The following is a 27,176-nucleotide window of genomic DNA, read 5'->3' as shown; positions in this document are numbered from 1 at the left end:
GTAAATTTTTCCAGCCTCGCTTTAGACCAGTGCAGTCTGTGAACAACCTTGAATTGTGTGATTTTATGTTTTAGATAAAATGAAGCTGACTGTAACCTTTCTATTACTGACTGCCATATGTCTTCAGGGAAATTAATTCTTCCCATTGTCTCTTCAATTGGACCAGAGGTTGTTGTTTATAGGAAATGAGATGAGTATAGATTTTGCCAAAAACCTTTTTCAGCAGGATCTACGTTCCAAAACAGATCCAAGAAGAGAGGTGGGTGGCAAGGATGAAAAATGACTTGAATGTGGAGATGAGAAACAACGCATTTGAAGATACTTAAAGAAATGTGAGTTAGGAATGTTATATTTTGGCCTAAGCTGCTCAAATGAGGCAAAACTTCTGTCAAGATACAAGTCCTTCAACTTGGCCAAACCATTACTGGTCTGGGTACTGAAAGATCCATCTATAATAGAGGCTTTAAACATATTATCCCTTGCTATAGGGGCACTTATCGATAAATCATGAAGTAAAAAAGTTTGTCTGAATCAAGCCCATATTTTCAAGGTACACTATATTGCCAAAAGTATTCACTCACCCATCCAAATAATAGAAACCAGGTGTTCTAATCACTTCCATGGCCACAGGTGTATAAAATCAAGCACCTAGGCATGCAGACTGTTTCTACAAACATTTGTGAAAGAATGGGTCCCTCTCAGGAGCTCAGTGAATTCCAGCGTGGTACTGTGATAGGATGCCACCTGTGCAACAAGTCAAGTGGTGAGATTTCCTCACTCCTAAATATTCCACAGTCAACTGTCAGTGGTATTATAACCAAGTGGAAGCGATTGGGAATGACAGCAACTCAGCCACAAAGTGGTAGGCCACGTAAAATGACGGAGTGGGGTCAGTGGATGCTGAGGCACATAGTGCGCAGAGGTCACCAACTTTCTGCAGTCAGTCGCTACAGACCTCCAAACTTCATGTGGCCTTCAGATTAGCTCAAGAACAGTGCATAGAGAGCTTCATGGAATGGGTTTCCATGGCTGAGCAGCTGCATCCAAGCCATACATCACCAAGTTCAATGCAAAGCGTCAGATGCAGTGGTGTAAAGCACACCGTCACTGCACTCTAGAGCAGTGGAGACGCGTTCTCTGGAGTGATGAATATCACTTCTCCATCTGTCAATCTGATGGACAAGTCTGGGTTTGGCAGTTGCCAGGAGAACGGTACTTGTCAGACTGCATTGTGGCAAGTGTAAAGTTTGGTGGAGGGGGATTATGGTGTGGGGTTGTTTTTCAGGAGCTGGGCTTGGCCCCTTAGTTCCAGTTAAAGGAACTGAATGCTTCAGCATACCAAGAGATTTTGGATAATTCCATGCTCCCAACTTTGTGGGAACAGTTTGGGGATGGCCCCTTCCTGTTCCAACATGACTGTGCACCATTGCACAAAGCAAGGTCCATAAAGACATGGATGAGAGAGTTTGGTGTGGATGAACTTGACTGGCCTGCACAGAGTCCTGACCTCACCCCGACAGATCACCTTTGGGATGAATTAGAGCGGAGCCTGAGAGCCAGGCCTTCCCGTCCACCATCAGTGTATGACCTCACAAATGCACTTTTGGAAGAATGGTCAAAAATTCCCATAAACACACTCCTAAACCTTGTGGAAAGCCTTCCCAGAAGAGTTGAAGCTGTTATAGCTGCAAAGGGTGGACTAACGTCATATTAAACCCTATGGATTAGGAATGGGATGTCACTTAAGCTCATATGCAAGTCAAGGTGGGTGAACGAATACTTTTGGCAATATAGAGTATGTTTCACCACTGGATTCACTGTGTATGTGATAATGGATTCAGGTAGCAGAAACACAGAACAAAGCAGAGCACTGAAGAACTTTTTAACTGCTTCTTTTAACAGTTGGCCTATCAGCCCAGGCAGCATAACCACAGATGGCGCCTGGGATGATAGGCTTCTGGCTGGGCCACTCTAGGACATTCACAGAGTTGTTCCTAACCCACTCTTTTGTTGTCTTGGCTGTGTGCTTAGAGTCAATGTCATGCTGGAAGGTGAAATTTAAGCCCAGCCTGAGGTACTGAGTGCTGCGAAACAGGTTTTTATTGAGGATGTATCTGTCATTTGCTCTTTCTTTCAACCCTGACCAGTCTCCCCTGCTGCTGAAAAACACCCCCGCAGCATAATGCTGCTACCACTATGCTTCACTGTTGGGATGGTATTGGGCAGGTGGTAAGCGGTACCTGGTTTTCTCCCGACAGAACGTTTAGAATTAAAGCCAAAAAGTTCAATCTTCATTTAATGAGACCAGAAAATCTTGTTTCTCACAGTCTGAGAGTCCTTCAGGTGCTTTACTGCAAACTCAAAATGGGCTTTCATGTGTTTTACACTGAGGAGAGGTCCCATCTAGCCACTCTGCCATAAAGCCAGATTGACAGTGGGCTACAGTGATGGATGTCCTGGAACTTTGTCCCATCTCCTAACAGGATCACTGGAGCTCAGTCAGAGTGACCATGGTGGTCACCTCTCGTACTAAGGCCTCTTGCAATTGTTCAGTTTGACCAGGCAACAAGCTCTTAGAGGAGTCCTGGCTGTGCCAAACTTCTTCCATTTGAGAATTATGGAGGTCACTGTGCTCCTGGGCACCTTCAGTGCAGTAGAATTTCTTTTTTTGTAGCCTCCCTCTGAATACTTTCTGAATGCAAAGTACATCAGACATGCTCTCCTGGGGCATGGGCATTTTTATGCAGACTCTGTAAGTGAAGATTAACCCAAGGGAGCTCTTTGCTTTTACCCATACTCAGAGACTGTGCAGGTCAGTGTCTTGGCCCACAGGAATAATAACAGAAAAGTGAAATTTATCTACTTTTACTTCTTTGATAGTTTGTTTTAGTTCGTAAGGTGTGCTCACCATAGCATGAAAAGTGTGTGTGTGTGTGTAGATGGATCATTTATATACAGAGGTGGACAGCTGCAAGTTCATGTGTTATCCAGCTGTTGTCTAACAGCCCTACAGTTCAGTCTGCATACTGGAACCAGACACTCTCTTCCTCCCTTTACATCTTCACTGTCGGCCTTATGTGAATCTGTCTGATGGGCGAGTCACCGGGTTTATCGTAACCTAACCACCCAAAGTGGAAACTTATTTCAAACATATTTTTGTTCAAGCAAGCTGACTAACTTCAATTATAAAAAATGATCATGCATCAGTGCCAAACCCTCCCCTGTTACAACCAAAACTGATGAAATGATGTTTTGTGTAAAACTTTTATGTCAGCCCTGTTCCAGCAAATTCGAGATTTCAGTTTTGATATTAAACACCAACATCAGAGAAGTGAAATTGAAGAAAGTGAGTAAATCAATCTTTTCTCTGTCAGTGTTGGCCACATCCAGCCTGTGAGGCCTTTTAGACACAAGTGCAACAGGTTCAGCTTACGTGCACCCTGCAGTTCTGAAGGGAAGACACTGGAAGATTTGGGGAATATTTGAAAGATGGCTTTTGTGTCTTCAAGTCATATTCCAGTTAAAATTGTTGTATATGTTAGGAGTTTTACACAAGCCATGCCAGATTTCCTATAGTTTATATGACACTTACTGTACAATATGTGAAAATTTACTAATCATTTTATTTGTGTTTTTTTTTTTGTTTGTTTTTTGTTTTTTTAGTTGGGAGCGTAATTTTTACAACCACTTTCAACTCACAGGAAATCTTTGTTTTTATAGTTTTGATGATTTTTGTCATGTCGTGGCAGCCACTATTATGGACTCGCTGTGACAGATTGTTGTTGCTGTGGAAGAGCTGGGTTTTACGTCATGAACTATGACTTAAAGCTGTTGTTCTTTTGCTGTATCTCATTCCTTTTTTCTGCTTCTTACTTGAGATGGACAATGATTATTCTCTGCCATTGGCTGCATGTCCTTTTACCAAAAAGACCCCTGTAACACACTCCACACCCCTACACCGTGACCCCTGTTATGTTGGACTCTAACAGTAAACCACTTCTTGTATCTCATGGATGAATTTCACATAATGAGGGAGAAAAACTGTTAAAAGTTGCTTTTCTGGTTAATGCTGCCAGCGGAATGCTTTGCCAGTGTCTTGTGGGTAAATGAGGGACACTTTTAACAGCTTTTCTCCCTCATTATGTGGAATTCATCCATGAAACAAAAACATTGGCTGACTGTTTGGTAAGTACACCTTATAGAGTGCAATTTTTATTGAAATGAGTCCTAAATTCAAGTTAAGAAGTGAGCAGCAGAGGTGGGCCGTCTTTATCTATTGATTTAATTGAGAGCCATCTGGTGGTGGAATTTGCACACTGTGCGTTTAACATGATTAGCCTTAAATTATATCTGTTATCATTCATCTGCATGCAAATAGAAGTGTAGTTAATATTCTGCACTTAGATTTAGCATCTTCTCAACACCATATAGGGTCTGTGTCTATGAACAGTGTTTTTCCACTGGTCCTTGTTGTCATTACCAAACCAAATCAAAGCAAATCATTGTCTGCTTTTGTTGTCACTTCTCACACCCTCATTGAGCAAAGTCAAGAACAGGTGGGCGTTGATGTACAAGTCGTGTCGACTACAATAGCAATCGAGAAATCATGGTCCTTGTATGTTTGTGCAACTAGACTCTGTTTTTGAGGGTATAATTTCCAGGTTTAAAGCTGCTGTAACACACAGCACACATTTTTCTTTCGATAAATTTCCATGTTTTTTAAATCAAATGTTCTCAATAATAACATTCATTTTATCCTCTACCTTTATGAGCCTTCCAGGGCCAGCTGCTGAGAAACATCCCTACAGCTTGATGCTGCCATCACTATGCTTCACAGTGGGAATGGTGCATTTGTGGTGATGTGCAGTGTTTGGTGTCTGCCAAACAAAGCATCTTGTCATGAGGCCAAAAAGCACCATTTTGGCAACACTTGACCAAAAGACTTTCCACCACCTGACCAAGGAGTCTCCTTCACAGCTTTTGGTGGACTCTAGTTGAGATTTAATGATTTTTTCTTCAGTAGTGGTTTTCTCTTTGCCACTATCTCATAAAGCTTTGACTGGTGAAGAACCTGGGCAACAATTATTGTATTCAGAGTCTCTCCCATCTCAGCTTCTGAAGCTTGCAATTCCTTCAGAGTAGTCATAGGTGTCTTGGTGACCCTCTCACTAGTCTGCTTCTTGCAGTTTGTGAGGACGGCCTGATCGAGGCAGATTTATACATGTGCTGTATTCCGTCCATTTCTTGATGATGGATTTAACCGAAGTCAGGGAAATTTTCAGTGCCTTTGATTTTTTTTAATCCCATGCACTGGAAAAAAGGCCACTCCTAAAATACGTAAAAAAAAATTTTTTTGATAAGATTTCTTGAATAAGACATTTTATTCAAGTCTTACAAGATAAGAGAAGTCTTAACTATACAAGAAAACTCATTTTTTAGCTATATTTTACCAGTATTGGGAAGTTTTGCATCTCATAATAACCCTTTGACGCTCAAAAGTAGCATTTCCTCCTCAAAAGTAGCACTGTCCTCCAATTAAGGCCACCACCTACTTAAAATAAGATTGAAACTGGTATTTTGAGACAAAATGTCCTGAATTATCATTCCTGTCTTGTTTTAGGAAGTACTTTTTCTGCCATCATAAGGCATATGTTCTCCAGTCTGTCATCATCTTGTTGATCTGCAATAAAATATATTTTTTATTAATTCAAGTCAAGTGTAGTTCTTGAAACAAGATAATTCATCTTTTACAAATTACACAACAGCTTAAAAACCTGATGCAATGTCAAACTAGAAAAGCACTCGGAGAGCGCAGACCTCCGCCATAAGCCCTATCTCCCAATAGTGCAGAATCCTTTAAAAAATTCCTGGATCCAGACAGTGATCCAGATCCCTCCCAAAATCTAATCAGTTCTTCCTTATGCCATTTCTGACATTTCCTGAAAATTTCATCAAAATCCGTCCATAACTTTTTGAGTTATGTTGCTAACAAACTAACTAACAAACCCTGCCGATCACATAACCTCCCTAGCAGAGGTAAAAAGCTTGTTTCATCTGAGATATGACACATAACAAGATATTTTCAAGACACTTTCACTTTCAAGATGTCATGTCTAAAAAAAAGTTCATATAGCTTACTGAAATGTAACTCTTTCGGTGTTCATGCCTTATTTTAAGTGGGATAAGATATTTTGACTAGAATTTAGAAAAATATACTTGGTAAGATTTTGAGACTTTACAGTGTTATTTATTCCTTTCAATAACCTTTTCTCTGAGATGCTCAGGGTTTTCTTTTATCTTCATGGTGTAATGGTAGCCAGGAATACTGATTAACCAGTATCTGGACTTTCTAGACACAGGTGTCTTAATACTAAAATTAACTGAGACACATTCACTGCACTTAGGTGATCCTCATGCCACTAACTGTGAGACTACTAGCACCAGCTGGCTGGACTTCTGTTGAATTAAGTCAGCCACTTTAAAGGGGGTGAATATTTATGCAGTCAAAAACAATTTTTTGGCCATGATTGTCTTACTCACTGAAGATGAATAAATACATCTGGTCTATACTCCTGTGGCAAATCTACACCATACTAAGGTCTGCATAGCCCTGGATCTAAGGCAGAAGGCTACACACAAAGCTGATGTGCAGCTCCTCAAAGCTGTAACTAGCCCTGTCACAATGAAGCAGACTGAAAGCCCTGTGACTGGTCTACTGATGACTGCCAGTCTGACTAATGTCTACAGGCAAATTGAGTGTACATAAAAGGCTACAGACAGCAATGCATACAAGACAAAGCTAGTTGCCAGCATTCGAAAATATTGCATGTGCAAATCCAAATCTAGCTGTCCAAATGACTCCAACATTTATCGTCTTTTATTTGCAGTAACTATAACCAGTTCCTGCTTCATATCTACAAGTTTCAACTCCAACATATCTGATTTCAGTTATGATGGTTTTCTGAACTCAAACACATCACTTTTCAGCTTTAAGAAAGAGCTTCTGATCTCTGTCCAGTTTTCCTCTGAACATCTTTGGACATTCCTGGTCGAGACCAAAACAAAGCTGAAAGGAGACACAATAGAGACTACTACTTTGATATTAGTGTTGCTTTGTGTCTCCTAGAAGGGGCGCAGGCCCTTTGCTCCCAAAATCTTTATATTAGGTTAAAAAACTTGGGAGTATTCATCAAGAATGAAGTCTAATTAGGAATGTTGCAGAAAAATACAAAGTGAAGCAATAAATTTGAGTTCAAACATACATGTAGTTGGGAAGTAACTCATCACAGCTACTTTCCCACCAAGCGCTGGAATTGGACTCGACACAAAGTCCCTTTTGTTTGGCAAAGTGCCGCACATTGAATGGCTGACATTCAGCAAGAGCGCTGGGTCACGGTCCAGGGATTAGGGTCAGTTTAAAGGTTTGTTGGAAGAGAGTGAGGAAGGGGTCAGGGTTAAGGTTAGACTTGGCATGGGGGGTTGGCTCCACTACACACAGTAGGAATGGGTACATGCTTACAAATGAATTAAGTCTGAATGCTGATTTTATGGTGCCAAGTGGAGTTTTCCAAGAGATTACTCCATGCTACTGCTGATTAGGCCCACACACTGGCCGTCACATATGAGAGCCTAAACGGTGCCACTGAGGAGGAAGCTTTTTGTTAAAATGTGCTAATGTGATGCTTTTGATTTTTTAATCAGGTTTGAAAGATTCAATTTACATCATCTCTGAATTTAATTGATCTTATTTAACAAATACAAGGCCGGACCTTTTGCATATTTCCAAGCCATTCATTCAACAAAGCTTACTCCTTTATTGTGTAATTGCACAGTAAAATAAAACAGTGACTGAAGGATGAAGAATGCTCAGACTTATGCCCGCACATGCTGCTGCAGATTTGCAAACTTTGTCCTTGAAATGAATGTAGTTTTTTTTTTTTTTTTCAGCCACGCCAACACATGTAGACACGCACCAAAATCTCAGTGTCATTGAACTGGAGTAACCCTCTTTTAAGGTGAGGCCATACCTCTCAGCCAATCACAGTGTGCCTAGAATCAGGCACCCTGCCCTGAGCCAATCAACACGTTTGTGCGTTTTTCTCCCCCGCTCTCTCAGTTTCCCCGTCTCCTTTTCATTCTTTCTCGAATACTATTTCATGAGTAACACCCACACACCCACCCCCAGAGGCGGAAGTGGTTTCCATTTGTTGCTGGTGTGTGCCACTCAGCCAGTTTTTGTTTCTCCTAAACCTCTTGTCCTTGTATCTTTCCAGCTTGTCTGCAGAGCCATTGTGTGCGACTCATTCATTCACAAAATACACAATACCCGGGGAAATCCCTCCACCTCCGAGGCTGTGTTGCCCAAGAGTGCGTCTGTGTTTGCACTGGCCAGGAGTGTCTCCCTTTAATGATCACCTTTGATCCTTCCTTTCATAGAGAGGTTGTAGTTCAGTTAGGAGCAAGCATGTGTGTCCTAAAATATGTGCGCAGATGTGTAACTCGAGGTGGAAACACTGTCATCTGCCTGGGAGAGTTGCATAATGTACAGTATGTCAAGCCAAGACACAGCTGTCTCTGTTTCTTCACTGCAGAATAACGCAACATACAGTAGAGCACAAGTGGGCCGTTCTCACACATGAGGAGTTCAGGGAGGTTGAGATATGAGCTCATTCTGATAACAAGTCATTGTTTTGTTTGGGAGGGGAGGAAAGTAACACAACCAGCTAGTGAAGGATATGATACAGGGAAGAAAAACTCACAGATGACAGTAAGATGAGTCAAGGCAAGTTCCATTCAAGATCACAAAACACAAATTTGCCTGAAACATTTACATCTTATTTGATTGTGATAAGGAGCAACTCTACGGGAAAGCCTTACATGGGGAAAAAGGGGAGACACCTCTGAGAGAGAAACAGAGGGGGGGAATCCCTCTTCCAGGATGAGTCAAAAAGTAAGATTTATAAAGCAAAGAGAACAGTTCCATTAAAGACAAAAAATGTAGAATAGAAAAAAATCTAATTCAAGACTTCTTTCACCATGTATGTGACAAGTTCAGCTGGGGAAAATAGATTTATATACTTAGCCTATTTGAAACACAGAGACACATGCAGTGTGCCATATGGGCCAAAAAATATGATGCAGTACAATTTTAGTACAATTCAGTTCAATAAGATTAAATTCTGTACATTTGTACTATACAAATACAATTCATTATGATAAAATACAACTCGATACAATATGATTTAATACAATGTAATTTGATTTGATACATTTTGATGCTACACAATTAGATATGATTCAAATGAATACAATACGAAACTATACAATTGATATGATACAGTGCATTACAATATGATACAGTTCAATACAGTAGGATTTGATACCATACAATATGACTGATATGATTCAATTCCATTTAATACAATACGATGATACAATACAATACAATGCAATAAGAGACATTTCAACACAATACATTACCCTACGATTCAATATGAAAAATACAATACGATGTGATATGATACGATATGAAATAGCAGGATTTGATACGATTAGGTACATACGGTATGATGCAATATGATACCACAAGAGACAATTTGATACGATACAATATCATTTGGTAAGATGAGACGATAGAGAACGATATAATTCAATCTGATACGATACAACTCTATACAATTTGCCACGATACTAAAAGGTAAGGTACAGTATGATACACCACAGGAGGATCATATCATAGTAGGGGTGTGACAAGATCTCGTACCACGAGATCAAAACGTCACGAGATGTCTCGTCGAGGGGAAAATCATCTCGCAAGATCAATATTGCTCAGACATCAGGAGCAGCAGCTCTCCTGACAGAAAACAATACCTAACTGGAAGTTATAAAAGATCACAAAGATGCCCTGTACACTTTAAAATTGTTGGTTTGACAGCTAATGAAGAAATGGAGCAGATCCATGACCCAAACAGATCACGCTCCATCACCGCCCCCTCCTCCGCGTGCGCTACTTGGGGCCATACATGATCCACAAATGCATAATAAGCTCATCATAATAGCTTGAAATGATTAAACGCTGTTGCTGGAAACCTGTGCAGTCTCTGCGAGCTCATGTATGTGCAGACTCTCTCATAGTGCCGCTATTTGTGACTTTGTAACTTTGATTCAGTCGCTGTCGCGTCATGTCTCCTCCTCTTCTCACTGTCTGTCAGTCTCACATCCATCAGCTGTTGGCTGTGTGTATCATCAATCAGAAGCTTAACATGTGTACGCAACAGGCCGCTTTATACTGCAGGAGTAAACTTAGCAAAACAAACTGTCTGAGTACCATAGAGTCCACTGTTAGCTCCAAAAAGTGAAGTTCTAGCTTCAGTTAAACGATCCCTGTTTGTTATCTGACAGCAGACAGAGCAGAGACACACACTCACTCACCAACGCACACACCCTTAACACACAGGCTGATCTGTGCATCGTGTCCAACACTGTCAAAGCTCTTATCAGAAAAAAAGACCACAAAACGACAATTAAAGCTATTTCTCTAAATTACTGTAAAAACAAAGAAACATGTTATTAACATTAATATTTCTATTTAGTGTAAATATGGATGTCCTCAAAGAGGATGAGAAATAGTTTGATTTTACTGATGGAGCTCTTTTATATTTAGGTCTGTTGTAAATAGTTTTTAAATTACTTTCAAAATAATCTAATTGCTTAATTATTATAAACATTATTATTATTATTGAAGCAATGGGTGCATAGTGTAGTAAAATAAAGATGTGGTAGAATATTAAAATGAAAGGTCTAATTTGAAGAGCATTAAAATATACAGTTTGAGTCAGAGTTAGACAAGATAAACTGTGTGTAAGCCTTTTCAGTACAAGAGTAGAGTTTAAATTTTTCTAAATAGACCTGAATGCTCTATAGTTATGACTTTCAGCTGTATAAAGGACATATTTTCCACTTATATTTTTTTCCTAAATTAAAAAAAAAGTGTAAAATCTCCTCTCGTCTCATGAGATAATCGTCTCATCACACCCCTTTATCATAGCAATTAATAAACATCATTATAAGAAAAAATATCAGGTGAAAAGTACACTCCTATGAAAATCACAAAGAGAAAACAGTATTACAAACATTACTCATACAGCAGAATATCTACATAAAACAACAAGGAACAGAGTAGATTTTGAGAAACAATGACTGGAATGAATGGATGGCCCTACTCAGTAAATGTGGACTTACTTGTTGGCTAACTGTTGCCTATTTAGACATGCAGGAGACACAGAACAACATTAACATGCCTTTAAGGGCATTACATGTAAATGTGCATTCTTGCCAACTCAGGCATGTTCACATCTTTTATTTCTCCCAGGCACTTTTACTGATGGTCATCAGCAGGCTCTGCCCTTTCAACAAAAAAAGAAAATTAGCTTTACTGATGCTTTTAGGTGCTCACTTCTATCCTGTTCACTATGTGGGGAAATGTGCTGAAATAGAAAGAGTGGACTTTTTTTTTTTGCTATAAACAGAAACATGCATGGGCGTTTCATACGGCTGGTAAATATTAGAGACAGGAAAAACATTAGAAAGCTCAGAAACCCAAACAATCAGCTAAAAGATGCTTAGACCTCTGCTGAGCTAAGGAGAGCTGCTAAGTCTGCCGAGACACAGTTCTTATACCTATTGACATTTGACACAATACTTCTGGATTATATTAAGCAGTGATGTTAAGATTTAAACAGTTTTATCTGATACAAACCTTTCGTCTGATACCTGTCAGAGGGTTTACAAAAAGTTGATACGCCATCTAAAGTTCCCACGCCTTGTCTGACAATTGATCAGCTTGCTCCTCCAGGAGGGCGCACCTCAGGTTTGAACTGATGATTCATTCCTAACTCAAGCATATACTAATACAGGGTGGAACCTCTGCGTATTTACAGCAGAACAACTGAAGGCTCTTACAATGGCAGACAGAGAGCAAATATTCAAGATGAGATGTTTGAGATTGGTGTATTATGGTGATTCGGTATGAAACAGGGAGTGTCTGCACTAACTGATTTAATGAATTGTGCAACAAATGTACCTAACAACTCCCATAACAAGTATCAATAAAAGGAAGAGTGTCTGCTGCAACTAGTAACAGAAAGTGCAAGAGACAATTTAATTTTTTTTACTTTTTTTGCACAGCAGATCCTCCGCACTCTTCTGTCTCTGCTTACAGCAAAAGGAAAGCATATCCAGAAGAAATGGACACACATCTGCTTCTTACCTGTTTCCTTTATTGTGCTTTTTAGATCTAAGATTCAATGCAGGTGTGGTTTAAGATCAGAGGAATTCTTAAACTTTTTACCTCACTGCTGTCCTATGAATGATCTTCTATCCTTTTGAAAGTCTTTTTTCTTATCTCTTTTGTTTAACTGTTAACTTCTGCCAGAATCATTAAAACTCATAATTTCACATCTATTGTGAAAAGCTTATTCAATTTGAACAGATTTGGTGACAGCTGCAAGATAAGCTGACCTGCTGTGCTCTGCCTGAGGATGCTTTCACCAACACTGTAAAAGCCTGTTCGTTTGGTAAGTCGGGCTTGTTTTGCATTTTCACTGCAGTTGCTCCACTTTAGGGTTCACAGTTTGATAAGAAGTGTACCCAGATAGTTCTCTTGGCCCTGTTTGATTGTTGCTTTTCAGTCTGTTCAGCGAAGTTCATGTGTGCCAGCAATGAATCAACGTTAAATAAATCCAAGCAGCAGGCATGTGTTTATCCAGATACTGAAAATCTGTTACTGATTTGCCAATGAGGAGTTGGGTGTATAAAAAAAAACAATCAGGTATTAGGGTCTTTAGTCACCTGGAAATCTTTAAAAAATGCAATAAAATGTGATATCATACCATAGGATAACATAGGATACAATACATTAAAGTGGTTTAAGACATGCCCCATGTACGTGGACTATCTGGCTTTGAATCCAGCCTGAGGCCCTTTACCGCAATTCTCTACCCCGCTCTTGTCCCTGTTTCCAACTCTATCCACTGTCCTCCTCTATCAAAAAAAGGCACAAAAATGCCTAAAATTAATTAAAACAAAATGTCATACCATACCCTGTGGTAACATTGCAAAGCAGATAGATTTGCCCGTTTCCGTGTTTCTTACTGGCGAATCCATCTTGCAAAGCTCCCGTTTGAACTGTTGAGCCCAGTTAGAAAGTGTCAGGACCAACCAGCGTCAAGGGGCATTACTTTTGGACGTTGTTACATGTCTACAATCGCCATGGTTCGCGTTATGCAGTTCTCTATGGAGTTTACTCCTCGGTAGGGGAAAAAAGGTGGTTGAGGCCTCGATGGTTTTAACATTTTCTGTCATGAGTAAGGATGGATTTACAAAGTTCTTTCCAGCAGACAAACCCTGAAAATGTTTAGGTCTTTTAGTCCTTGACCTGTAAATGAAAAAGTTACTAAATTAATTTAAGCTGTCGCATTTAAAGGAATTAAGGCTATGAATGTCCTCAATGCACTTATAATACAGCTGGCCCTCTCTGCTGTCTTCCCCAAGAAAAAAAAAAAAAAACGTGTCTGCAGAGCATAAAGTTGGTATTAAAAGATTAACAGTAAATCCTCATTGCTCACCAGTGTAGCTCTGATGAAAAGTGAAGTTCCCTTTGAGGTGGGATCTGGACTGCGCTTAGTTTTCCTGTAGACACTCTTCTGTGTTTGATCTACTGTGCAAGTGATTTACTGTCTTCAAATCATATGAATCACACCATGTGACTTCAAAGGCAAAAAAACCTTAGTACGTATACACTTCTTGGAAACAGGCAGTATAACTGTGACCTTAATCTCTGATTTTAAAGACCAGTGTCCGTATCCAGGCTGTTGTTCATAGCCTCAAAACCTTTGTGTTATTGAAATGTTAACCTGCCAATGTTTACAAAGGCAGGCAGGAACCACATGCAGATTAGACTGATTTAGAAACAGTCTTCAGTGTTTTGGATTATGCCTCTGTCATAAAGCTCCTTATTTTGTTATGCAGGCAAAAAAGGTGCCGTAATCATGAGAGCAACAAATGGTTCAGGCACTAACTACTATTCAAATAAATGTCAGCCAAAAGGACGGATGAACACATAATAAGGTCTTTTTGTACAGCCAGTTTTTCAGAAGGCTTAGTTTCACACGGATATGACATTTTGATCATTTCTCTAAAAAAAATAGCCCTTCTATTGCCAAAAAAGTCTAATCCTTATTTTAATGTCTTATATTTTTTAATCTATATTTATTTTTAAAAACATTTTCTTTCATAAACATTTTTTATGAATTTATATTTCAAAAAGGAAACTTGATTTCTAACAAAAGACCTGCAAGAAATACTAAATATATGATAATAAAATATATGTAAACAGGATATGCATATGAGGGTTAGATCTGTAAAACAGCCCTGATGACTAAGTTTGCCTTTTTGGCTGTAATTTAGCAGAAATGTGGCAAATCTTTTTTCTAAGTTTAGGATTAAAGATTCTTTTGTGCACCATTAGAGTTGTTGGTCATTCTGAAACACAAAGCCACCCTGTAGGAGCAAGTAAGGTCAACCATTCTAGTCATAAATGGACTCCTGCCCAGTCCAGATAACTTTCACTGGAAAATTACCCCCAGTTACCCATAGTTAAGTAATCACAAACACCCCCAAACCCCATTAAAATCATTCAAACACAGCCACATTATTAACTTTATTGCAGATGTTTACTTTGTACTTTTGCCATAAAAAGCATCCAAACCACTGGCTGACCTGCTTTCTTTTTTTGCCCAGACTGTGTAAATGTTTAAGCTGATTTCAGAAAATTAAGCCAAATCACCGTGCCAGCTCAAGAAATTTACCCTGGACAGAGAGCTATATGTATCCTTTTGTAACATGTGAGAATTACATAAATCCCATTCTCAGCAGATTATACTTTTTTCACTTTCTTTCAGCTAGCAGGGCATTTCTTTGCATTCCTCGCTCCAGCGGGGCTCGTTCCCATGAGAAAGTGTCAGCCCACGCTCCTGACACCATAAAATACTACAGAAGAAACGACAATGCTCTGACCGACATCAGACACTCTGTGTGTGTGTGTATGAGTGCATGAGTGTGTGCACGCTTCTGTGATTCAATCCAATATTGTTGTGTTAACAGTGAGGTACTCTGTGACTCTGTGGGAGAGCTCCAGGATGGGAAATACAGATCAGCAACACATTATTATGACTGACCTGTTTGCTCTTTTGGAAACCAATTTAAGACAATTTATTAGAAAAGAGAAATTTTCCACAGACCGTGACTCCTGGGAAAGGCTTGTTTTAGGACTGTGACTTGGTTTTTGGGTAAAATCAGAATCAGGTTTAGGTTAAAAGCATTTGCGTTGACTTATTTTTGGGCTTTCACTATGTGTCGACTTTCCAAGAGAAAAAAGGTAAAGCTTAACTCAACAAAAAAAAGAAAGTGAGAAAGAAAATGACATGGGGAAATTTTTCTTGGGAAATCTATAAACATAAAGCGAGTGCTGGTTTTTGCTCAGTTGGCAGAGCAGACAGGATACATACATGGAGGGGAACAAAAACTTTGATTTTAGATGCTGAAGTAATACATACTCTAGTGCAGGTTCTATCTGTTTCACTGAAGTCTGCTGTAAGTCGAGTGATGAAGCTACAACAAGAACAAAATCCTAGATCTGTTTGATTCCCACTTGTGTGTCACAATTCACAATGAAAAAGTCAGGGCTATTGAATGTGAAGCAGCCAATATATCTTCGAATACAGCAAACACAGCAGCTGAAACGATGTCTTACGTATTCAACTAAAGCCACAGCTCTGCTGTGGTGCATGGCTTCATGGCTTAGCTTTGTGAAGAAATTCTAACTGGCCTCTTCAATTCCATTATGGAGTCATGGAGGGCCACTGTCAGGCATACAAGTGGCAATTCACAGAGTGCTGTATCGATAAATAATAATAGAAAGTTGAGTGCAGGCAAGCAGTGCCATAGACTGATCGCCGCAATGCGACTCCGCACTGATGCAGTGATTCATGTGTAAGGAGCTGCAACCATGTATTGAGTGCATATAAATAAACAGACTTTTCAGAAGGCAAACATTTCTGTATTAAAAATCTTTTTTTATTGGTATCATGTGTTATTCAACTTTTTTGAGATACTGATTTTTGAGTTTTCTTTAACTGTAAGTCAAAACCATCAAAATGAAAAGAAATACAGACTTTAAAACTTTTACTCTGTGTGTAATAAATCTATATATGAGTTTCACTTCTTCAATTTAAATACTGAAAGAAATTAACTTTTTTATTTAATGAGATGCATCTGTAATCACTGCTGTGATTATCTTTAACATTCTGCATGAGGCCTTGTCTCTATGATCAATTCACAGCAGCGATGAAACAACACTCCCTCTCAATTTATGTTGCTTAAGCAGCAGATAATACCTTGCTTTAAAAAAATACTTTGAAGAGAGAAGGTCAGCACACTTATGCAAAGCTGTATCAGATACAGCACCTATCATTTTCAGTCAACGTGTGTCAGAGAAAACGTTCCAACATGGTGAGATGATGAGCTTGTCTTAAGTTTTCACTGAAGCCCTCAGGGTGACACACAGTGAATACACAATGTGGTGAAGACTGTCCTACAACATGTAATTTACTCTTCATGTGCAGACTTTTCAAAACATGTGACTGTTTTAACAGGTATACAGCAGGTCACACAGCAGGTGCAAGGTTCTTTTCTCCTTTTTATACAAGGAGATAAATCATCAGAAAGATGACAGGAAATACATGAGAAAGATGTGCAGCCAAGGATTTTGTAGTTTATGGTTAGAGGGTGTGAGCTAAATTTGGGCTGTTTTGATGTAAAATGTCATAATGAATGAAAGAAAATTGTTGGACAACTCATAAAATGCAATCGAATTAAGGTTTTGCAATTGAAGTTACCAAACTGTATGAACTTAACTATGATTGCAACTTGTAACCTTGAGTTGAGAGGGGCTTTATTTAACTGCTTGTTACCATTTGAAGCAGTTTTGGAGTAGGTCCAACAGTTTTCGTTTTTCAATGCATGTACTCAGTTTTAAGAAATTAGATGTTTATTCTAAGCTGGCTTGCAATGCAGTTTACAGATCGTTGTGTCCCCTGAAGGGCCTTACAGCAAGATTCTCCGATATGCTAGGCCATTGTTTTTAGTAGGAGCCTACAAGCTTACTCTAAAGCTTTATTACATGAAATAAACTAATCAGCCTGCTACTACTACATCTGCTAACTTCATCATGAATTTCACATTGTAAACAATGAATTCTCATAGGACTTTCAGACTGGCAAGGCTCTGGCCAGTTCCGGTTCCTGAACCTAATTTTGAACCGGCCGGCGCATTCAAGAAAAAACTGGATCTGAACCTGGAAAGATGGTTTTCAGCTGGAACCAAAAATAGTTTGTTCTTTCTCGGGAACCCAGACATCATCAGTATCACTTTCTAGGCTTTGAAGACGACCAGAAAATGGAGAAAAAGTCATCTGTTGGGGAGACAAAATGTTTGGTTGTTATCTGGGCATCAACAGATTTCCAGGCAAAGCTGGAGAGTTAAAAAAAAAATGGAAGAGCAAGTCATATGCTGAACTTGCGAAAGAGATAGTGAAGGCTGGGTTCATCTGAACACCAGATCAAATAATAAACTTAAGAAACTGAAGAAGGAATACCAGGATAGCAGGAAAGACTTGGGCAAAAGTAGAGCTGGATGTGATGATACATGTCCATCATGTCCTCCCACCTTGGTTCCATTAAACTGGTGTGAACACGGTCTGGTTCACCAGAAAGCACCAAGGTTCTGAGACTCCATAATGGAACCAGAGCCAGAACCAGGACTGTGTGTCTCTGAAAGCACTATCAGTGGTCTTAGGTTGCCAGATTTTTGCAAAATCTTTATAAACATAAAGAAGTAGAATTTCCCATATTTTAATTTGACTTTTGAATAGACAAAGAACTGAAGGAACACAATGTTATGTAAACAGTGGCATCAGAGGGCATGCTTCCATGTGGCATATTTACTTATTTGAGGTTTGTCATTCTCTGGCTCACTGTGACAGCAGGAATATGTTTGATTTACAAAGTCATGTCCTGAGCTTCTGTGTAACCTGAAAAGAACTTTACACTTGCTCATCTTTGACCTTTAACTTCTTGGCAGATTGCAAAAAGGTGTCAATGTGGTAGAACATTTTGTTGAACTTCAGGGTCATTTGTGCAATATGACCTAGAACAGTTGTACCATATTGATCACTGGTTACATTTAACATGAGCTCACTGTTTTCCAGTGATATCACTGCAACTCGTGTGACTGCCTTGAAAAATTCTAGTCTGCCACTGAAGTTTTTTGAGTTGCTCTTTCACACAGTTGGAGATTTTACCTGTCTGATGTGAGTCTTGCGTAAAGAAAAAGGACACTGGGGGATTTAAAGTACACATTATAACATATGAGAGGTGGTGGGCAAAGCAACAGAGTCTGACCCTAACATGACAGTTTTGTCCTTTATATCAACGCCATGTGTAACTGGACATACTCACAATATCACTGATAGAGTAGAAGAGAACATACTGCTAAGCAGTGAAAAATATGACGCAGCTTCCTTACATGCTCAAAATCTGAACCGGTGCTGCCCACTTGCTCAGGCTGAATTTGTCTGAATACTTTTTGCTACATTCACACATCTACTCACCTCAGCTTCTTTCAGAATTTTAACAAGGGCTGAAATGAGGCAAATAAAGTTGGGAGGAAAAAATGCCTGTTTGGAAGGTTTGAGGCCTTTCAGGCAAACTTTGTCAGTTTATGGATTTCCAGTGGAGATGAAAATTACTCACATTTGAAGAACTTCTTTCTGCTTCTGCAACGGTTCAGAGGTATCCCAGAATACTTTCTAACATCATACAACACTGTCTCAGTTCCTGTTTGTAAGCTCTTTGTGAAAAAAGCGTTATGCATGTCTATGCAGAAGTCATGACAAATATGTGACATTTAAACACAACAGTAATTCTCCTTTAATCAAGGGAAATTCAGAGAAGACAGAATGAGCAGCGCTGCTGACTCTGTCTCACAGCTGACTGGGTTTACTGGCTTTACCAGACAGCCAGCTCTCCATTGGCTATCACAAGCCTCTCCAGTTGTGTTTCTGTAAACTCAGTGACAGGAGGTGGGGTCATGGTTGGATATGTTTTAATACAGTTACATCCGGATGGGGGAGAAGGGGTAAGTGAGGGCAGCAGTGGGCGGTTCAGCCATGAAGAGGCTCAGTTATAGGAGCCAAACGTCAGACCAAAGACCCGAGGAATGACCTTTTCCTCCCACTTCTATTTGATAGAATGGGAAAGAAATACAAATAAATGTTATATTTTCCACTGAAGCATGATTACGGTACAATAACCTTAATCCATTTCCTAAAATGAAAAAAAAAATGATACCCCCAAATGTTAGCCCTTACTGCTCACTTAAAAGTTTAAGAAATGAGAATGAAGGAAGAAAAAACATAGCCGAGGCCTGCTTCTGCTTTAATTGCCATAATTTTAATGCTTTACCAAATAAGGTGAAGCATGATGGTACAGTGCTTATATTTGCTGATAAATATGACCGTACATATCCGAAAAAAAGGGTTTTACCCTATCCAAAAAAAAAAAAACAAAAAACAAATTATGCACAGAAGATGGATTGCTATCATTCTGCCTCTGCTAAAAATGGGCACTAGAGAGCATGACAATAGAGAGTACTACAAAGGCAGAATATCCCCACTACTGGTACTGACAGTCTACTGGTTGACCAGATATGATACCACACCCCTGCCACTAGCTACAGCGCACAAATAACCCCTGGAAAAAACATCAAAGATTCCTCAGGTCAGCAGTAGAACAGATTCTTGTGTTGGTTTGGAGTAGCTAGTAATGGAGAGTTTTTTCCTCTGCCTTTTCTCCACTACTCTACTAATCCAGATGATAATGCTGGGAGCTGCATTTGTCAAAGGAGCTGACAATCTTAACATTTCATGAAGTGTTTTTATATTAAATAACTTATTAAAACAAAACACTTTTGAAAGAGTAACACTGGTTTATAAAATACCTGTCAAATATTCTATATGTCAAGTATTCTGGCTTCACTGCCAGGCAGCTGTCGCTCTGTCCATCTTTGTATTCAGTATATAAAACCTTTCCACATGCTAATGCTCAGTCTGAAATTCCATAAATTATTACTTCTTTTCTTTAATCCTAAGGTCCGATGACGTACCACTATCTTAGTAATTTTCATCCCCTTTTCAGTTGGTGATGTCAGTTTAATATGTTTTAATCAAATAAAGATACTAAATACTGTTTCTGAGAATCAATGGAGTTTCAGTTACTAAGAATCTGAAGGACACATTAGAAAGTCATGACCGCATTACTAGACACTGCTGGATGGATTAGATAAGCTTTTACTCTGGCAAATGCCTCTCTAAAATTAATATAAAGTCAAGATAAAAGGCAGACTGCAAAGTGAAACAGGACATTGATGATTATTCTGTATAACTCATGTCTTTGAAGTTATTCAACAAGGATTCAGTTTGTGTTGGGTGGCTTCTGTCTCCTCTGATAATGAACTTGACCTGAGAAATTCTTCCTTGGTAGTAATAAAACTGCATTTAATGGCTGTAACAACAGCTGCAACCCTGATGCAGCCCTCGGCTAGTCACAACACCCTGTAACACAAGACTGATCCCATTAAGGTGAACACAAAGGAACAACACAACAGTGACGTAATGCTCTGACGTGTACACCAATCGGAGCTGAGGAAAGTTGTGGAAAATTTCCCACCCTCACTCTACATCAAACACTCGCACACATTTACAGTACAGAGAGCAGGTGACTGAGTAATTATAGACCCCTGTAAACAAACACAGTGTGTTCAGTCAAAACACAAACACAGACCTCAAGCATGTGATTGGACATTCACTTTAGACAGCGATTTTTATGATTGGTTATTAATAATACTTAGGGTGACTGTGCAGCTTCTCTTTTGGAAACAGCACAGTACTCTTGCATGTGAACACTGTTCCCTGTTTTGCTTTGACGTCATAACACCTCTCAGATATGTAACATGGGGCTGGGTACAAGGGCATGACAATAAATAAGACGAAGTGGTGGATGGAAACTATGTCAAAGTGGAAGCCTCAGTTTGTTTATGTATAGCACACAATCACGTTTCTTTGCAGATGATTAAGGTTTTTTATTCCTTAATCATTTGCGCTCAAATTTGGCTCATTCCTTGTCTCACATTTCAGGTTCTAACTGGCCTATCTCTATCACCATTTGCGAAATATGAAATTTGGTTCAAACATTTTTGTCCCACAAAAAACAATTTAGAATGATGCGCTGTTTGTTAGCAGTTAGTTCATACACCCCATATACAACAGCGTCATCAAAGAAGGCAGCCCAGGTTCAAATCGCCTGATTTCCAACTCTATCAACTGTCCTGTCTCTATAATAAGGGCAAAAATATCCAGAATATTTTAAAAAGCATAATTTAGAATAGCAGATTAATTCATGAGCATTATCCACTCTCAGAACTCAAAATCTTTCAAACATGAGCTCAGAGTAATCAAGCTATATGAGGCTAGTTTTTAGCTTCCCGACATCCATCGGGGTATGTGCCATAGTAGTACACAGAATGAATAACCTGAAATCAACTTTGCCATCTATAACTGGGCCAAGTAATAATACACAGAACTAGACTAAGGACATTTCGTTCTAAGATCTGGTGATCTGGGTTAAAGGTTCTGTGATGGAGGTGAAGATGGTCCGCTCACAGTGGAAGTTAAGCAAGACTTGCCCTGATAACTGTCAACACCATGGAAAAAAACACCCACCATTGCACACCATAGCGCTAATAGCCTCAGCTAATTTGCAGCATTAGTCTCTTGAAGGGCCTCTAAAAACTGGAGATGTGCAGGATTAGCTGGCCAAACAGTTACATTTGTGTATCAGATTAGAGAGCGCAAGATTTACGAGTCAGCTAAACTAATTACCCATTATTTTTTATAAATACAGGCCTAATATCCAGGTCAAATGATCTTTAAAAACTGTAAAAGAAAATTCCTGCCACTAGTAGCCCCTGTAGCTTCACTTAATGGCTGCTGCCTCTCTGTTAGAGCTTTACCCAGCTCTTTGCCTGACATAAACAGAAGAAGCACAGCAGTTAGCGTGTCATGAGAACAGCGGGGTATGACAGACTTTTCAACTAGAAAATGGAAATTAAGTGGTATGTAGACTGTCGAGGGTTATACTCATGTATAACTACTGAACCCAAGAGAAAAGAGACCACATATCAAAGCATGTTACTGATCTGTAAAGAGGGACGAAGACTGGCAGAGCTAGCTGCTCATGTTAGCCGCCTAGAGACCTGGAGACACCTGGAAACATCCTTACTAAAAAGATACTAATTAAACAACAAATACACTAATGACAAGACAAATATGATAATCACCAATGGCAATACAAACCACATTGAATAATATGTTAGACCAATGCAAGATACAAAATATGAATAACCACTGTTAGGGCAGGCTAGAGAAGATCATATACGACAAAAGGAGTCTTTTTAGAAACTTTATCCTTTATCCTTTAAAGCTAAGCAGGCAAAGCCTGGCACACATTAAAGATTTTTAAAATCGTAACTATTTTTTTTTTTTTTAATGTGAGACCCCTCACATGGCAATGTAGAATGGCTGAAATAATGAGATAACCAACACAGACACCCCAGACTGAGAGATTCATTCACCAACAACCAGAGTTTCTACAGACAAAACTCCAAATCTTGCATGGTCAAATGCAACTTTAGAGAAAAAGGTTAATAAAACTAGATGTTAGCTACCTGCTACACCCACTGCAGTAGCAATTTTGGTTTAGCTCCCTACCTTGTCAGTTTGAGTGCTGAATATTTTACTGGAAATGTTGAATAAAGACTCATGTTGTTAGTTGTTGATCTTCCTGTCATTGCCATGGCTGTGTTTGTTGTGCTTCCTCTTTGGGTAACTTGCTTGCTGATTGGCTATTGTTCCATTCCACCTAACGATCCTGCTCATTCCTGCTTGGCTGTCCTCTGCATTTTCTCCAAACAACAGGATCTGTGATCATAAATATTAAACTTGTTTAATATCTACGATCTCAAGTCGTAGCAACTCCAACTGTCTTCTGAACAGCCTGGAGAGGGAAGATCACTCTAAACACACCACTGGAAAATCTTTCAAGGTATTAAGAACCATCTGATAATTAGAACTACTCACTTTAGGGTGTGCCAGATTTACGGCCCACCATGTATTAATCTCCTGCATAAAAAAAATCACTTTGTCCAAGTGTTGATCTACCAAGGAGCACCTTACAATTGCTCCACATGATACAGAGCCTGATATGCAAAGTGGAACCACAAGGTCCCTAAGAGCATAAGGAGCCTGGAATTCTTAATACTTTAAACACTTATGGAGGATTTTAAGACTTGCTAATTCAATGAAATTGTCAAAACTTAGCATACCTGTGCTCACCACAACGTCTGATGGTGGGAGCATTGCACTATCTTAAAAATAATGGGCTTCAGTCCTTTGAAAAATAAGACTGTCTGCCAACTACTATCAGACCAAAATCAGTCTAAACCAATGATTCTGGCAATTTGGAATCTTTTCTACCAAGAGGGAAAGTAAACTTTGAAATTGTCTGTGTGGAAACAAAAAAGAAATTGGCTTTTATCCAGAGTAAGTCTCTGAGGCTTATCACATCTTCAACAAAAACATGATCCTGGATTAAATATCCAGGGGTTTATTTGTTCAAACAATCATATGTAAGAACATATTTAATGAAAACAGGCCCACCTTTGTCCCTCTTTCATTTCATTCTTAGAAAATTTAGTAGGTGTCTTACTTGGAAACACAGTTCATGTGAACCCAACACTTTCAACTCTGCCTGGCATGCCAGTCACTCTTCTGGCATCACATCGAGTACAGTGCATACAGCATGTGTTTGAAGGTGAACAGTCAGCTCTCTGTAACTGACCACTGTCTTCTCATGAAAAGGTAGAGAAACATCCCTCCAGTGGTTCCTCTCTGACCTGCAGTGGACTTCTGGGATTACGTGAGGTAACCTAACCCGCCTCCTTCTCTGCCTCCCTCTCTTCGCTGTTGATCCGGCGCTGTAGGGCAGCGACTGATGGCGGGGCTTGAGCCAACATCCCAACATGTGGCAATATGTGCCCCAATGCTCTTTAATCTGAAAGGCACGTGGCACCAGAGCAACCAGCAACACTGAAGTGGACACAGCCTCCTGTGCTAAATGAACTGGAGGACATTACCTGGAGGATTTCAACCATGAAAACAGAAAAGAAGCTTTGTTTATTTTCTGTCTTAACAAGACACACACGAATGAATTAAGTGCTGCCTGGCAAATGTTAACAATGTGTCTTAAATCGCTTTCAATCATGTGATTCAACTCTAGACAGGCTTTATAGTAATCTTAAGCTACTGTAGGTTGTCTGGAAAATTACCAAAACGTGAATCTGTTTGCTCTGATTCAACAAATGCTTTTGAATGAAATGAAAAAGGAATCCATCCTGGGTATGTCACGCAAACAGAAACCCATTGTTTTTTTCCTTGCAGGTTTCAGTTATCATTATTTGTCAGAGGAGTTCCCCTGAATTTTCAGACAACTCATCTATGAAAACAGTTATAACAGCCATAAAATACAGTTGGGATTTTTTTAAAATCAGCCTGGGCTTCATGCTGTAAAAATTTATATCATATAATCATTTATCAGTTACAATAGGAATGGTTAAAGTCAGTGAGGAGTAGAAGCATGTCAGTGTCAATACATTTCATAAGATGTTTAAAAAGAAAATATATTTTTTGTCAATGTGTTAGATACATTCTCAATTTTTTAAGGCTTTTGATCTTATTTTGGTGAGCAGGGACCAACTCCAAGTAGCAGATACATGGAATTTTCTGGATAATTAACTGGATTATATAAAATTGCAAATCCCTAAAATATGTGACCAGGTTTTCCTCAGATTCCAGAAATGGTTCAAATAATTTATCCAATCTGAGCAGGCTTTAGCGCTCAGACACTCCCAGGACGATGGTTTGCAAATGTAATGGTACATTCAGATTGAACTTTAGCGGCATGCAATTAAATCAAGGCTCATTGATGTTCTCTTTATGTATGTTAATTAGATTTGTGCATTTAAATTAAGGACCATCTCTGCTGACATACTCATGTGTGTCTGTTACATTGGGGTGGGCGTTAAACATTAATCATTTTGTATCCCATTTTATATCACAAATGCTAGCAAATGGAGACTACATGGCAAGGTGCTTGATTTCAAACACCTGTGACAACGGCTCTGATTGAAACACCTAAATATAATAAAAGTTGTGTCCACATACTTTTGTCCATATAGTGTTTGTTTTCAGTTTGTTATGACTCACAAAATATTCGCCAATATTTCCTCAGAAAGTCAAAGTAAAGCTCAGCCAATTTTCAAAAAGACTTCTTTGTTGTGTTTTGCTGCTCCAAATGGCTACATTGCTCAACACTGCCCCCATGATTACTGCGTGTACTGCAACATTTGGTCTGCATCTGTAAACTTTAAGAGAAAGTGCAGATATGGACAAAATAAAAGGACAGAAAGTCCCATCCATATTGAAGTGGAGAGGATAAATGGGCCTCAAGTCAGCAGCAGTGCGACTGTGATCTATCCCTGACACAACCTAACTTTGAGCTTTATCAAAAGGAAAGTTATATTTAAGGGTTTCTGCCTCCTGGACCCTGGCTAATATGAATGATTCCAAAGTTGAGGGGGCTTATAATTGAAGATGTTACAGCCTATACTACTTTTAGAAACTGCAAGTAACACAAGCAGGCCTGCATTTTAGGAGCATAACTTTCTAGAGGGGTAACACAGCTATGAGTTCTTTAAAACCGCATTCACACTTACACAAAATTTTCCAGCTGAGCTGTGTGTGTGAAATGCAAACAGCCATTCTTTCATCCAGACTTTACCCTGATTTTATCCTGCAAGCACCCTAGTATTTTTCTTCCCCCCAACTCTTCCTTGCCTGGCAGGCTATCAGCAGGAACATTTCCTACAGTGAGGAACAAGTGTGAACAAGAAAGATGAGAGATTTTCTGGGTAGGTGTGCATGTGTGAAAAGGGCTTAAGATATGATGGTGCCTGACCATAAAATTTAAAATTCTATTCTGGATTTTATGGGGAGCCAGTGTGAAAAAGCAAGTACATCTGATAACTTGTAATATAGAAAACTGGTTTTACAGATCCTTTCTTAGATTTACTGAACGATTGTGTTTATCGGTGAGCTTTGGAAGAGCCTGCATGTTGTATAAAATTGCAAATTTGAACTGTCTCTTTTCATTTCAATTCCAAGAGGTTCATCAAGGGTGCAGATAATTGAATGCCTCTGTATGTGGTTGGACAGAGCAATGTGAAAGATAAGTAACAAAATGTATATAGCACCAGCCTGCTAACCTTGGAAGCTAGTTTCCACATCCTATTCAGAAGTCTTATTATACAACATAAAATTTAACAAGTTTGATATGATAAAGAAGCCAACACTTAATATCTTGTTTAAACTATCACCTAGTTTGTTAAATGCTAACATAATAGCAGATTCAGGCCATTCTGACTGCCTCAAATGACAGAGTTTGAAGTCTTAACTGTGTTACATTTGTTGTGATTGGCCTGACCCAACTGGTGATGGATCGCAATCTGTCTGGCCAGAACAGGACAAGGTGCATCTGCCAGAGCAAATAAACTCATGCATTAATCTAGTTCCCGCGCTAGCTGAAAGGTGGATTTTGCACCTTTGGACCAGGCCAGGCAAGCTGTCACCATTCAGGAATGACTGGACAACTGGAGCAAGACAAAATATGTCTATCCATAATTAAACAAAGAAATGAGTCATGGCCCTCTCCCCCTGAACTATCCACCTGTTTTTATTTGACACTAGATTAAAATTCATCAAAGATTTTCTGAAATGTTGAAAGCTGTTGAAATGTTCAAAGGCTGCATGCATGACTTCAAATGACAGATTAGAAAGGTTGTAACCATGTAACCAAACAGCAGACCAAACACTCTCTTATTATATTTAT

The sequence above is a fragment of the Cheilinus undulatus genome, linkage group 5, assembly GCF_018320785.1.
Source record: "Cheilinus undulatus linkage group 5, ASM1832078v1, whole genome shotgun sequence".
In the NCBI taxonomy this organism is placed as follows: domain Eukaryota; kingdom Metazoa; phylum Chordata; class Actinopteri; order Labriformes; family Labridae; genus Cheilinus; species Cheilinus undulatus.
The sequence above is the reverse complement of the archived record's forward strand: the minus strand, read 5'-3'. Positions refer to the sequence as shown.